Here is a 12,407-nt window from a genome sequence, read left to right as displayed (position 1 = left end):
AAGTGTGTGTGTGTGTGTGTGTGTGTGTGTGTGTGTGTGTGTGTGTATGTGTGTAGTAGGGATATGAAGAGGAAAGTGATGTGTTATAGAGGAAGTAATGATCAAATCCAATTTAAGTCTACAGAAAAAGAAACAAGCTAATCTCTCAACAGACACATTAGCCTTTTTGTGAAGTTCAGAGAGGTCAACAGGGTTGGCATAAAGAGAAGCCAGGGAGAATCTAGTGTCAGCTTATGGTTTTCCTTGGGTCATGTTTTACACTATTCACAAGAAGCGACTACAAGGTCCTGGAGAAATGAAACTTGATACTTTAAAATTTTTGAATAGAAACTATGACATATATTCATACACACACACACACACACACACACTCACACACACACACACACAGACAGACACACACACAGACACACACACAGAGGTATATGGTTTATATTTTCTTTAAGAGTTTTGAAAGCATTGTATATGTTCATTCACATTTCTGTATTTTGCATCTTGTGAATTCCTTAAAACCGTATAAATTAATATCTTTAACTATAACACCATTTTCTCTAGTTCATGGGTTATTTCTACAAATAACCTTTCATCTAGATTTTTAAATTTTGCAATTTTACATGTTAAAAGAGCAGTTTTATTTTATTTCTGTAAAACAAAATGCTTTGGGGATTCTTTTGGATATGAGGAAGATTTGGCATTCGTTTCCTATGCTTCAATCTACTCCGAGAACCATTTTTTTTTAGCTTAAGAAACAACACATTTGGTCTGCTTATCACTCTCTGCTGCTTCTGTTCTTCACTTGATTAGAAACTCTTTATTGAGGCTGGAGAGATGGCTCAGGAGTTAAGAGCACTGGCGGCTCTTCCAGAGGTCCTGAGTTCAATTCCCAGCACCCACATGGTGACTCACAACCATCTGTAATAGAATGAGTCTCTATTCTAGTGTGCATCAAGATAGAACACTCATATGCATAAAATAAATAAATCTTTAAAGAAAAAAAGAAATTCTTTATTGGGAGGAACTTTGCACACTTACCTCACCTGTGCTGCATGTAGTAGCAATAGTGACTCAGATGCTGTGTGTCTCTTCAAATCTTTTACTCTGAGCAGAATGTAACATCTAGTAATCCTCCCTCTCTGGCTGTCGGCTACTTGATAAAAGCTAACTGTAATAATTTGTTTAAATCTATAACTAATTTCCAATTTACTCATTATTATGTCTGATTTGATGTATGAATCTTATGGAAGGATAATATAGCCTCTTAGCTTCTAGAATTTATAATGCCACTAAGGGCAAGCAGAGACTGGTAGTTTAAAAAGTCTTTCTAGGTAAACACTGGGAAGACTGGGTTTCTATGATATAGAGAAACACTATGTTCCTTATAGAATATGGTGAAGCATTGGTCCCCCAAATTTTGCCCTTGAGAAGACATTAAATCATAATTGAATTTAAAACTCTTTCCAACTTTGCCTTTGTTAAGCCTTTGCCATTTCAAGAGTCCCCAGAAGTTCCTTATTACTCAAAGTGTAATGTCAAATATTAATTGATGTTTAGAAAATGCAGTATTAGAATATATTCATAAGTAGAGACTATTGTCACAAGCTTGTACAGGAAAACACAATACATTTTTAAACTTTATTTTTGTCACATAAAACAAAATAAGCCAATTCCAACAATTGCTCGTGGATGTTAAACGTGCTAGCAGCTTCTGCAACTCCACTGGTCATCCAGGGAGCACAGATTCCACAACCAACTTGGTAATTTCTCCTTCAATAAAGCTGCTGGCAACTTGGAGCCATACACAAGCACAGCAATGTATATTTAAAAAATGTATGTGGGTATGCATGTATATGCATACACGGAGGCCAGATGTTCACTGTCATACACTTCACTCAAAGGCTCTCTAACTTATTTTTTGAGTATTTAATACTAAATCCAGAGCTCAGAGATGTGACTAGTCACCAAGCTAGACAGGAATTCATTTCTCTGTCCCTCCCAGAATTGGGAGCATAGGTATGTCTCAGCTTTTGTACGTGGACTAAGGATCTGGGCTCAAAGTCTCATGGTAGCATCACTTTCCTCACTAAATTTTCTCTCCAGATCTCCAGAGAGAAACGCTGATAAAAGTAGCCATATTTAAACAGGACTATTCCGTCTGTCAAAAACGATTGGAAGTCCACTTTTCTTTTTTAACAATAGAGTGATATTCTAACAAGCTATTAATTTCATCATAATTTACGTCAGAAACATTATAACTGTTCAGATAGAATAATGATGCTTTGCTCAATACTGTGTGACGCTAGGTGCTCTAAGATGAGATGGCCATTATTTAATAAGATATCCTGGCAAGTTGCTGTGGTACATAGGAAAGTAATCCTAGCATATATGGAAGATGTACCTTGCTTGCGTAAAGGGTAAATTTAGGGGCACTTTCAAAGAGAAGGAAGAGAAGAAATGAATGTACTCTGGACAGCTTCATGCTATGTTGTTTTTGTAAAACAAAAATGAATCAGTCATATGGTCTGACTAGTGTAGTTGCCAAGTCACAGGCTCTTTTTTCTCATCACCTTCCCGTTCTGGTCCTTGTCCTCTGCTTAGCTCCATTAGCGGCTACCTTCTACATCGATTCAATTGGCAGGTGATTTATCAGGCCTGCATTTCATCTTCCTTACAAAGCCAAACGTGCCAGTTCAGGCTGCTACAATGGGAAACAAATGGATATTACTTTGATGCCACATGAACACCAGACTGATAAAAAAAAATTCCCCCCTGCATTGAACTGGACGTGGGAGTAGAAGACTTTAACTTTGAAAAGTCCGCTCTGTGACTCTCAGAGTAATGGATGACTCTCATTGTTATTCACACTTCAAATGCAGATAGGCCCAACATCCTCCTTTCTATACATCTGTACTCTGGCAAAATCCTCTACCTGCTGAGTCACCCCCTCCATCCAGTTATTTACTTATATTTTTTTCCCCACAGGAAATGAATGTAACAGTATTGTTATTTAAACCAAAGTCACCTGCTTTTGGGCCCACTTGTCAGGAGAGTAATTTACAACTGACAGAAAATTCTGTTTAGAAAAGTGGCAAAGTGGTCCTCCCTTCCTTTGCCACAGTGAGGCAATAGAAAATGCGTAAGAAAATAAGAGGAATCCGGAGCTCTTGGTATCACTATAGGAACTGAAGAGGAGCTCACAGAAGCCAGTTCACTGGTGACTGAGCTTTGCAGCTGTTCAGTGCTTTGAAGCAAGAAGGACTCCAGACAAGATCGGGCGAGTTCAGGGTGTGATACCGTATGAGCATATTCAGGGGGAGGAGGTCCCCCTCAGACACAGACATAGGGGAGTGGAGGGAAGTAGGGGGGAAGTGGGAGGAAGGGAGGAATGGGAGGATACACGGGATGGGCTAACAACTGACATGTAATATGAATAAATTAATTTAAAAAAATAAAAATTAAATAATAAATAAATAAAAAAGGACTCCAGACTTAGTTTGAACATAAGCTGTTTCTCTCTAAAAAATGCATCATTTTAAAAAACCAAGATACCTATACTTCCATATTATACTAGACAATATGTAGTTAGTCTTTCTGATGGTTTGAGTAAAAACGACCCACATAAGCTCATATGTTTGAATGCTTGATCGTTATAGCATGGTACTACTTGAGAGAGATTAGGAGGTGTGGCCTTGGAGAAAGTGTGTTGCTGGGATTGGACTTTTTGGGATTTCAAAATCTCAGTCCAGGCCCAGGGTCTCTCTCTTTTCCTGCTGCTTGTGAATCAGGGTGTAGACACTTGGCTACCCTCCAATATAATGTCGGTTTGCCTGCTGCCATGATGACACCTCTGAACTATAGGCAATCCCCAGTTAAATGCTTTCCTTCTTAAGAGCTGCAGTGGTCATGGTGTCTTTTCCCATCAATAAAATACTAAGATAGGCTTGGCATGCTACAGTTCTCTTTAATGTGGCTGAAATCTTGAGTTCAAAACCATGAGATGTCATCAGAACCTTCAGGTACATGTTCTTAGCCAGCGCATACACTACAGAGCAAACAGTTCTGATCGAGTTATAAGGAATCCTTATGATTTCAAACATTACACATTGATCAGTTATATGTTGACAACACAGATTTTTCTCAACAACAAGAAGTAACTGATCTCAGTTATTGTCAAAAACTTTTATTTATTTATTGTTCAGGATACCAAACTGTAAGAATTATTGTCATCAGAAACAAAGTTGATTGACAATACATATTACTTATCTCAATTTTCAAACTTGTTATAATTTTCACTGCTATCTAAAGAAGTTTTTATTTGAATGGGAAAGTATGGGATAAAGAAAAAGTAGTGTCAATGTCAGAAAATTTTTATATAAGCAGCATTCAAGGAGGGACCATGACTGAATTATAGTTTAACATTTAGCTGTCACTATCCAGTATGTTCCATTCTGACTGGGAGTCACTGGATATTCCTGTCAGCTGCTTGTCATCAACCACAGCTTGATGTGTCTTCTCTACAGAGACTCCCCATTGGTTCCTCTCTATCTACAGGAATCTTCAAAGTGAGAGCATATGGCCTGCAGATATTGTCAACATACTGAAACGTAGAGAGAAGCATAAACAATCCTTGCATTTTGTTCGCTAAAAATAGCAAAGAGACCCTTAGTAATGATGTAGCATACAATTAACTGGAGGATGCAAATAGAACCATTCCTTTCCACTCAAGTAAGCAAAATAGGTGAGAATTACTTTAAAGAAACTATGAAAATGGCAGATTGAATAGAAAAGAATAATAGTCTCCCTTATTTTTCTCATGCATACACTGAGATGAGAAGTTATTTCTCATCCTAATGAGAGATCAATTGTAACATCCAGCTTTAACTATAGAAAGCACACATTGTATGCGGGAGTTGACATGCAATAGAGACTAGAGGCTGGGTGAGCAGTTAAGGACGTTGGCTACTCTTCCAGAGTACCTGGGTTCCATTCTTAGCGTGCACATGATTGCTTGGATCAATATGTACTTCCAGTTACGTGGTATCTGACTTCCTAACTTGGCATTCAGGGACACCAAAAACATACGTGGTATACAAACATGGAGGCAAGTCACTCATACACATGAGACAAAGTTAAAAAATGCAACTAGAAAGAAATTTTGGGTTGAAGGAATCATAAATAATTTAAGTGCACAAGAAAATAATAGTGTTGGTGCCTTCAGTTATTTTCGTGAGGATTTTTTTTTTGCCATTTTTAGAAAATAAGAATGTTTTCCAATACAGCACCTCAAGTTGCCAAATATTTAAAAATGTGATCAGTGAGATTATTATGAATTGAATTTAGATGAACTCTTTGAAATGACAGCCCTTATACCATAGATATTTACCTTTCACTAGTGCTAATGGTGGTTATGGCCATAACCATTCTCTATCATTATAAGTACCACACAAACTACTTTTAAAATTACTTTCAAAGTTTCATCAGTCTTTTAATTTTATTCTAATGTTCGTCTTAATTGAAAATACTTATTGAGGGTATTTGGTCAAAAATCTGTAGGCTCTTGACTCATAGGATGAGGTCAGAGTTCCTCGGTTTTCAGTGTTTCTGGTATTGGATCCTAACTTGATTTTCAATTACAATTTCCCTTTCCTTTTCCTTCACGCTTAGTGAGCTCCTGCTCCACGGAAAGAGCTGCTGGCTCTTTAGCTTGCCCAACTTCTCACACTTTCGGAAACTAATCTCAGCCAGGAGTCATTTCACCTTCTCTGAACCCCCATAATGAGAGTTGCTACTTTATAGCCCTTTAAGTTCTTTGAGGGCAGAATTCATTATCCAATTCATTTTATGTCCCCTGTAATGCATGGGATATACATTCCAAGGAAATGTGTCGAAGGAAGGAAGAAAGGAGGAGAAATATCAACTCTGTGAGAAAAAGGACATTTCTTCACCTTTGCTGTCTGAATGTCCAGGCGGATGGGGAGGCACCATGCTACTCAGATTAATTCTTTTAATAATCTCATTTGAAAATGTACTTCTTTCGACACTTTATTTCATGACTACAGCTAGCTTAGAGTAGCAGAGTACTGTTTTTATGTGATATCCTAACATGTCGAATTTTACCTTGGTCAAAAGAACATCCTCAGATTACAGAATGACTAAACTACAACAAACAGAAAAACCAGAGAGCAGGCATCAGACATAGGTGTCAGTCCCCTGCTCTGGTCTTTATTTGCTGTACGTTTGCAGCTTTTCTGTTATTCCATTGTTTAAAATGTTTATATAAATTAAATTGAATGAAATTTAAAAATATAGTGCCTGGACATAATGAATGTCACATACATTTCTTCTTCTTCTTAATCTATTTCAAGTCTTCTGAAGGCCAAATTACAATGACCTATATAAACAACATGTCTATCTTTATATATGTAATTGCATCTCTAACTCTTGAGGTTATTTGATTAAGGTTAGTACAATTACTTTGCATTTTATCCACAGCACAATAACTTTATAATTGGTTTATTTTTTTTATTATTTCTTAAGACTTTCTAATAAATTAAAACTAAGAGTCTGAGTTGATGATTCCTTAGCTTAAGTTTGCTCTGGAGCTCACCAGATTGATCGATAAATATTCTGGAAATTAATAAAATATGTGCATATTTACATATAAAAGAGCATACAGTAAAAGGAAAACACAGAAACAAGGGGTAGTGTCAAGTGAATAATGGAGAAAAATCCCTTAGTTCTGGAAAGTCATTTGAGAAAAGTTCTACTGACTGTCAGTAAAATAAAGTTGAAAAAAGAACCAAGAAGTAAAATCACATCAAGACATAACACAGTAGAAGTGAAGAGCTAGTTTTAAAAGACATAGGAAAGAAGGATGGAGTTCTGTTAGCGTGGCAGGAAGCAGGTCACTCATCTCTCAGTGTTAACTCATATCCTTTAATTCTTTTCATTATGCCCCTACAATTCCTAAAGCAGATGATTTGCAACAGGAAAGCTAGTAAAGCAGTTGAGAGTGTCATCTCAAGCATGTAAAAGCTCAGTGATTTTGCTGTCATGTAATTTGCCATATGAGGGTTTACACAGCATCCTGGAGGAAGCATATTTAAAAACACACACAGAAGCCATGCTCTTCAAGAAAGTCTAACCAATGCAGGCTGTAGTGGATTTTGTGTTCTGTGGAGAGAAGGCCAGATAGAGGCAATCATTCTCAAGAGTTGCCATTAGAGACGTGTGAGGAGATTTCTAAACATGGTTTGAAAAAACTGAGTAGTTTAGAGAACTGCCAGTGTCCACTAGGCAATGCTGAAGGCACATTCGGGTAAGTTCTAATGGGGATTAGAACCCAAGGAACATTTAAAACGGAAGAGATGTACTCAAAGGAAATCGATTTTGGGTATATTTTGCATAAGAGTAAATAAGAAAAAATGAATAACAAGACTTATATAAAATTGATTATTCAACTTTTAGTATAGTAGTGTTCTGAGATCTAAATTTAAATGAAAGAATGAAGTTAAACTTTAAATACAAACTAATAAAATACACTCAGCAAGTTGCATTTATACTTCATATATGTAAATGTATTTATATTTTTAGTCACACATATTTGTCTATGCATTTATATTTATGTAACAATGGTTAAAAGGGTGGGCCGTAAATTTGAGAAGTGGGGGTGATATGGGAGGAATTGGAGCAGGTATAGAAAGGAGTGGAAATGCTATAATTACAATTGATATTGCCTGTCTGCAAGTGTGGTTAGGCCGGGCCACCTAGAAATGAGAAGATCCTTTCTGGAAGAAAAGAAACAATTAAAAAGGAATGTATGTACTCAAAGGAAAATATATTTGGATAGGCTTTGGATATCAGTAAATAAGTAAAATTTGAATAAGTATAGTTAATCCAAAACAATCCAACCCCTATCGGACGGATGGGGTTGCCCTGTAGAAGGCTGAATCATATTCTCTCAGCATTTGCTGTCTGTCATTTCTCATTTGGAAAAGGGAATTGTAATCTGCCCATGCATGCTGGTCTGTAAATGGGTATTATCACTGTGCAGCTCTTCTTGAGAATCTATGCATGCAGCTTTCCTGTCATATAGAGAAGACACTATCTTGAAGCTGATGTCCTTGTCCTCTGGATCTTAAAATACTTTTACCCCTTCTTCCTTGATGTTTCCTGATCCTTCAGTTGTCTTATACAGATACCAATAGGGTCAAACAGCCTGGAGTAGCTGTCCTTTTCATTTTAACCAGTTGTTGTTGTTGTTGTTGTTGTTGTTATTGTTTAATGCTCTTTGTTTGTTGCAAAAAGTCTTCTTTGCTGAAAGGTTAAAGATATACTTATCTGTGGGTGTAAGGATACATATTTAGAAGGCAGTTATAAATTAGAAGGTACCAAACAGTGAGCTGGAGGGTTGCATTAGATACTGGGGGCAAATTGTATGATAAAAACTTTAAGACACTAGCCAAGTGTGGTAGTGCATTCCTTTAATTTCAGTGCTGCGGAGGCAGAGATAGGCAGATCTCTGGGTTTGAGGTCAGCCTGGTCTGCAAAGTGAGTTTTGGGTCAGCCAGGTCTACACAGAGGAGCCTTGTCTTGAAAAAAACAAAGCAAATGAACAAACCTTTAAGATACTGAATAAAGAAATTGAAGTACATATCAGAAGATGGAAAGATATACTATATTAATGGATAAACAGTAAAAATGACCATCCTATAAAAATCAATCTACAGGTTTAATGCAATCCACATCAAAATCCCAACACAATTTGTCTTAGAGCTTGAAAGGACAATTTACAGATTAACATGGAAACACACACACACACACACACACACACACACACACACACACACACGTCAAAACAGAAACCTGAGAGAGCTAAAACACTCCTGTATGATAAAAGAACAGCTGGAGGTCTCACCATTTTCATCCCAATAGTACTTCAGAGCTACAGTAATAAAAACAGCACGGCACTGGCAGAAAAACAGAAACACAGATAAAGGGAATAGAATTGAAAACCAACAGAAAAGTCCATATATCTATGGATACCTGATTTATATAAGACTAGAAATATGCATTGAAAAAAGAGACAGCATCTTCATCAAATGGTGCTGATCTAAGTGGCTAGCTACGTGTAGAAAAACACAAATAGACCATACTTTTCACCCTGCATAAAATTCAATTTCAAGTGGATCAAAGGCCTACAGATAGGGCCAAATACACTGAACCTGTTAAAAAATAAAACAGGGATAGTCTTGAAAAAAAGTAAGTTTCAAGTCTTCCAGGAACCAGCAACCATTAATAAATCAGACCTCATGAAACTGAAAAGCTTGGCAAAGGACAACATCATTTGGATGAAGTGTCAGCCTACAGAATGGGAAAAAAAGTTTTGCTTTTTACCTACTATACATTTGATAAAGAACTATTATCCAAAATAGATGAATAGTTAAACAATAAACATAAAGAAAACATCTCAATTAAAACGGATTACAGATTTAAATAGACTTTTCAAAAAAAAAAACTCAAATAGTTGAGAAACAAAGAAATATTCAACATCCTTACTAATCAGGGATGCAAATCAAAACTACTTTGAGATTTCATCTTATACCATACAAAATGGTCAAGATCTATAAACCAAATGGTGGCTCACTTGTGTGGAGTAAGAGGAAAACTGATCCATTGCTGGTGGGCTTTCAAATGCTTATGGCCACTATGGAAATCAATGTGGCAGTTCATCGGAAATATGGGAATGGATCTACCTCAAGTTACAGCTATCCCACTTTCGGAAGTACACCTGACGGATATACGTCCTACTACAGAGACACTTGCTTAGCCCTGTTCGTTGTAGCTTTATTCATAATAGCAAGAAATAAGAAACAACCTAGATGTCCATCAACAGGTAAATGGATAGAGAAAATGTGGTATAGTTACACAATGAACTATTACTCGGCTATTGAAAAATGAAATTGTGAAATTATCTAGTAAATGGGTGGAACAAGAAAAAATAATCCTGAATCATCTTCAGACTAAGAAAAGCAAATATGGTATGTATTCTCTTATATGTAGATGTCAGCTCTTGAGTCATATTATCAAGTCATAGAACTCTTGATAAGCAAGACATACCCACAGAAGTTGGGTATAGAATAAGGAACTAGGGAGCTAGGGATAGATCTCTACAAGAAAGGAAATAGAATATATGGTTATGGGTGGAAGTAGGGGCTGGAAAGGAAGGTTACACATAATGGAGGAAAAAAAATGGCCAGGGTAGAAATACAGGGAGAGACAGTCAAAACTAAGGAACATTGAAAGAGTCATATGGAAACCTAATAAAGTAGAAGCTTCCTTACATCAATACATATATTAAGGTGCCCTAAATGATGTGACCAAATAACTGAGGAAAGAGAGCCCAAACTGTACATCTTTTGTCACTAAATGAAGCTTCTAGTACTGAGAATGGGCTGCATCAAGTCTAGTTTTCTTCCAAAGGTATCCCACAGAAACACTCAAACAACCCAGGCTGTTGTCAAGGCTATTGGCGACCCTCCACATACTAACAGTAAGGTCTTGAAGACCATCCCTTCACAACTCATGGGACATGGAGAAGTAGAGATGGTACCTACTATGTAGAGCCTTCATCCCTATGGATTAGTATTCATGGTGCTAGAAAGTACTCTTCATGCTACCAAAGGAGAAAGACAAACATCAACCCAGCTACAAAACTTTCCGTCTCTAAGAGCTAACTGTCTACAAGAGGCACTGATATCATAGTGGCCTAGGGCTTGTGGGGGTTGTCAACCAAATCTGATCTGCGTTAAGGCCCACTTCAGGAGATAGAAACCATACCCAATGATATTTGGATGGCCAAGAACTTGACACTAAATAGGCCAGGGACCCAGGAGAACACCAAATATTGAGGTTCTGTTAAAAAGTCATAGCAATAAAATAATATCTAATGACACTTTGCAAATGTCTTTGCTCATGTGAGATGCTTCCTCTTTCAGTAGATGGGAAAAAATACAGATATCCACAGCTAGTCCATTTGCGGAGGGTGACAGGTCTTGGAGCACTCAGCCCTTAAAGAGATATATCTACATAGCATTCCTCTGGGATCAGGAAGTTTGGTATAAGAAGAAGTCGAAAAAATAGGGGCCAGAGGGCATGGAGGACATCCTAGAACTAAAAGGAGAAGCAGACACAGATGCCCATCCCTAACAAACCATGTTTACTAGTAGGCTCTATGGCCACTAGTAGATACCCACATAAAACTAACTCAATGGCATCCATGGAGGTTCTTTGTCTCCTAAAGTTAAGCTAGTGCATTTCCTTTTCTCTTTCTTTCCTTCCTTCCTTCCTTCCTTCTTTCTTTCTTTTTTTCATTATGACTTTCATTTTTAGATTTTTATGTGATGCTGTGTGTGTGAATGTCTGTGTATTTCTACCTTTATATATATTTCTTGTGCTTTTTTGTTGGCTCTTTTTTATTGTCTGGTTTGGTATTCTTTCATATTATGTTTTGCTTTTTTAAAATTTATCTTATTTTATTTTGTTATTCTCCCTTAGATGTATGTTTGTTTTTTAAGGAGAGACAGAAAGGATTCAAGCCTGGGTAGGAAGAAGTGTGGGGAAAAAACTGTAATCAATATATTATATAAAAATGTTTTTGATAAAAGAAACAAAAAGAACAGAAAAAATAGCTTATCAGAAATTCTGTTATATAGCAAATGCTCTAGTTTACAGCTAAGAAGAAAATTTGTGCCTATTAATAATTACATTAAAATATCAGAAAAGGGAAATTAGGGAGAATTAGAGAGGTGAGAGTAACAAGAACACATTATACATATGGATGAGAATGACCTAAATTTGATAACTATTATAAATAAAAGTGTGATGATATGTACAGAAGGAAAACATTCAAAGTATTCTATCTGATTTTGAGAAACAGGAATAAATAAAAATGAAGAGGAAATAGGCTAAGGAAAGTAAAATCTGTAATAATATAAAAATATATCAGAAAGAATGAAATAAGGGATATTATTAATTATACTAAGCATGAATAGATGGAAATCATCTAGTAAGACTTGTTCTTTGAAGTAGAACTTTAAACACATGCAATTTTCAAAATATATCATATGACAAACAATGGTATAGATAGGCAGAAAATATTAAAACAAAATGAAAATTAAAATTCTGATTATTTTAAATATGGGATTTGTAGTTGAAAGCACTAACTAAAGCAGATTACGAAGAAAAGTGCTGAAATTAAAATGAAGAAGATAAAAGATGTAAATGTATATAAACAAATAGAAGAACTGCAAAAGTTAAGACTGAAAAACAGTAAACATATATAAGTTCAGAAAGTGAAAGTACACTAAAAATTTTGCTGGTTTCTCATCATTCTCAAGGATCGTTCAGTA

At 36.3% G+C, this 12,407-nt stretch overlaps 1 pseudogene across 1 annotated transcript in view; it reads left to right on the top strand.

Annotated features, from left to right (window-relative positions):
• The window catches only part of LOC311596311 (DNA-directed RNA polymerase II subunit GRINL1A-like), a 123,578-nt pseudogene that overhangs the window by 65,869 nt on the left and 45,302 nt on the right, over window positions 1-12,407 (top strand). Inside the window, exon 5 of the transcript XR_014783624.1 lies at window positions 4,549-4,722. The product of XR_014783624.1 is annotated as a DNA-directed RNA polymerase II subunit GRINL1A-like (transcript). The remainder of the gene's footprint in view (window positions 1-4,548; window positions 4,723-12,407) is intronic.

Source organism: Acomys minous, assembly GCF_964271855.1.
Source record: "Acomys minous genome assembly, chromosome: 4".
In the NCBI taxonomy this organism is placed as follows: Eukaryota; Metazoa; Chordata; class Mammalia; order Rodentia; family Muridae; genus Acomys; species Acomys minous.
This window is presented reverse-complemented; position numbering and strand designations above follow the sequence as displayed.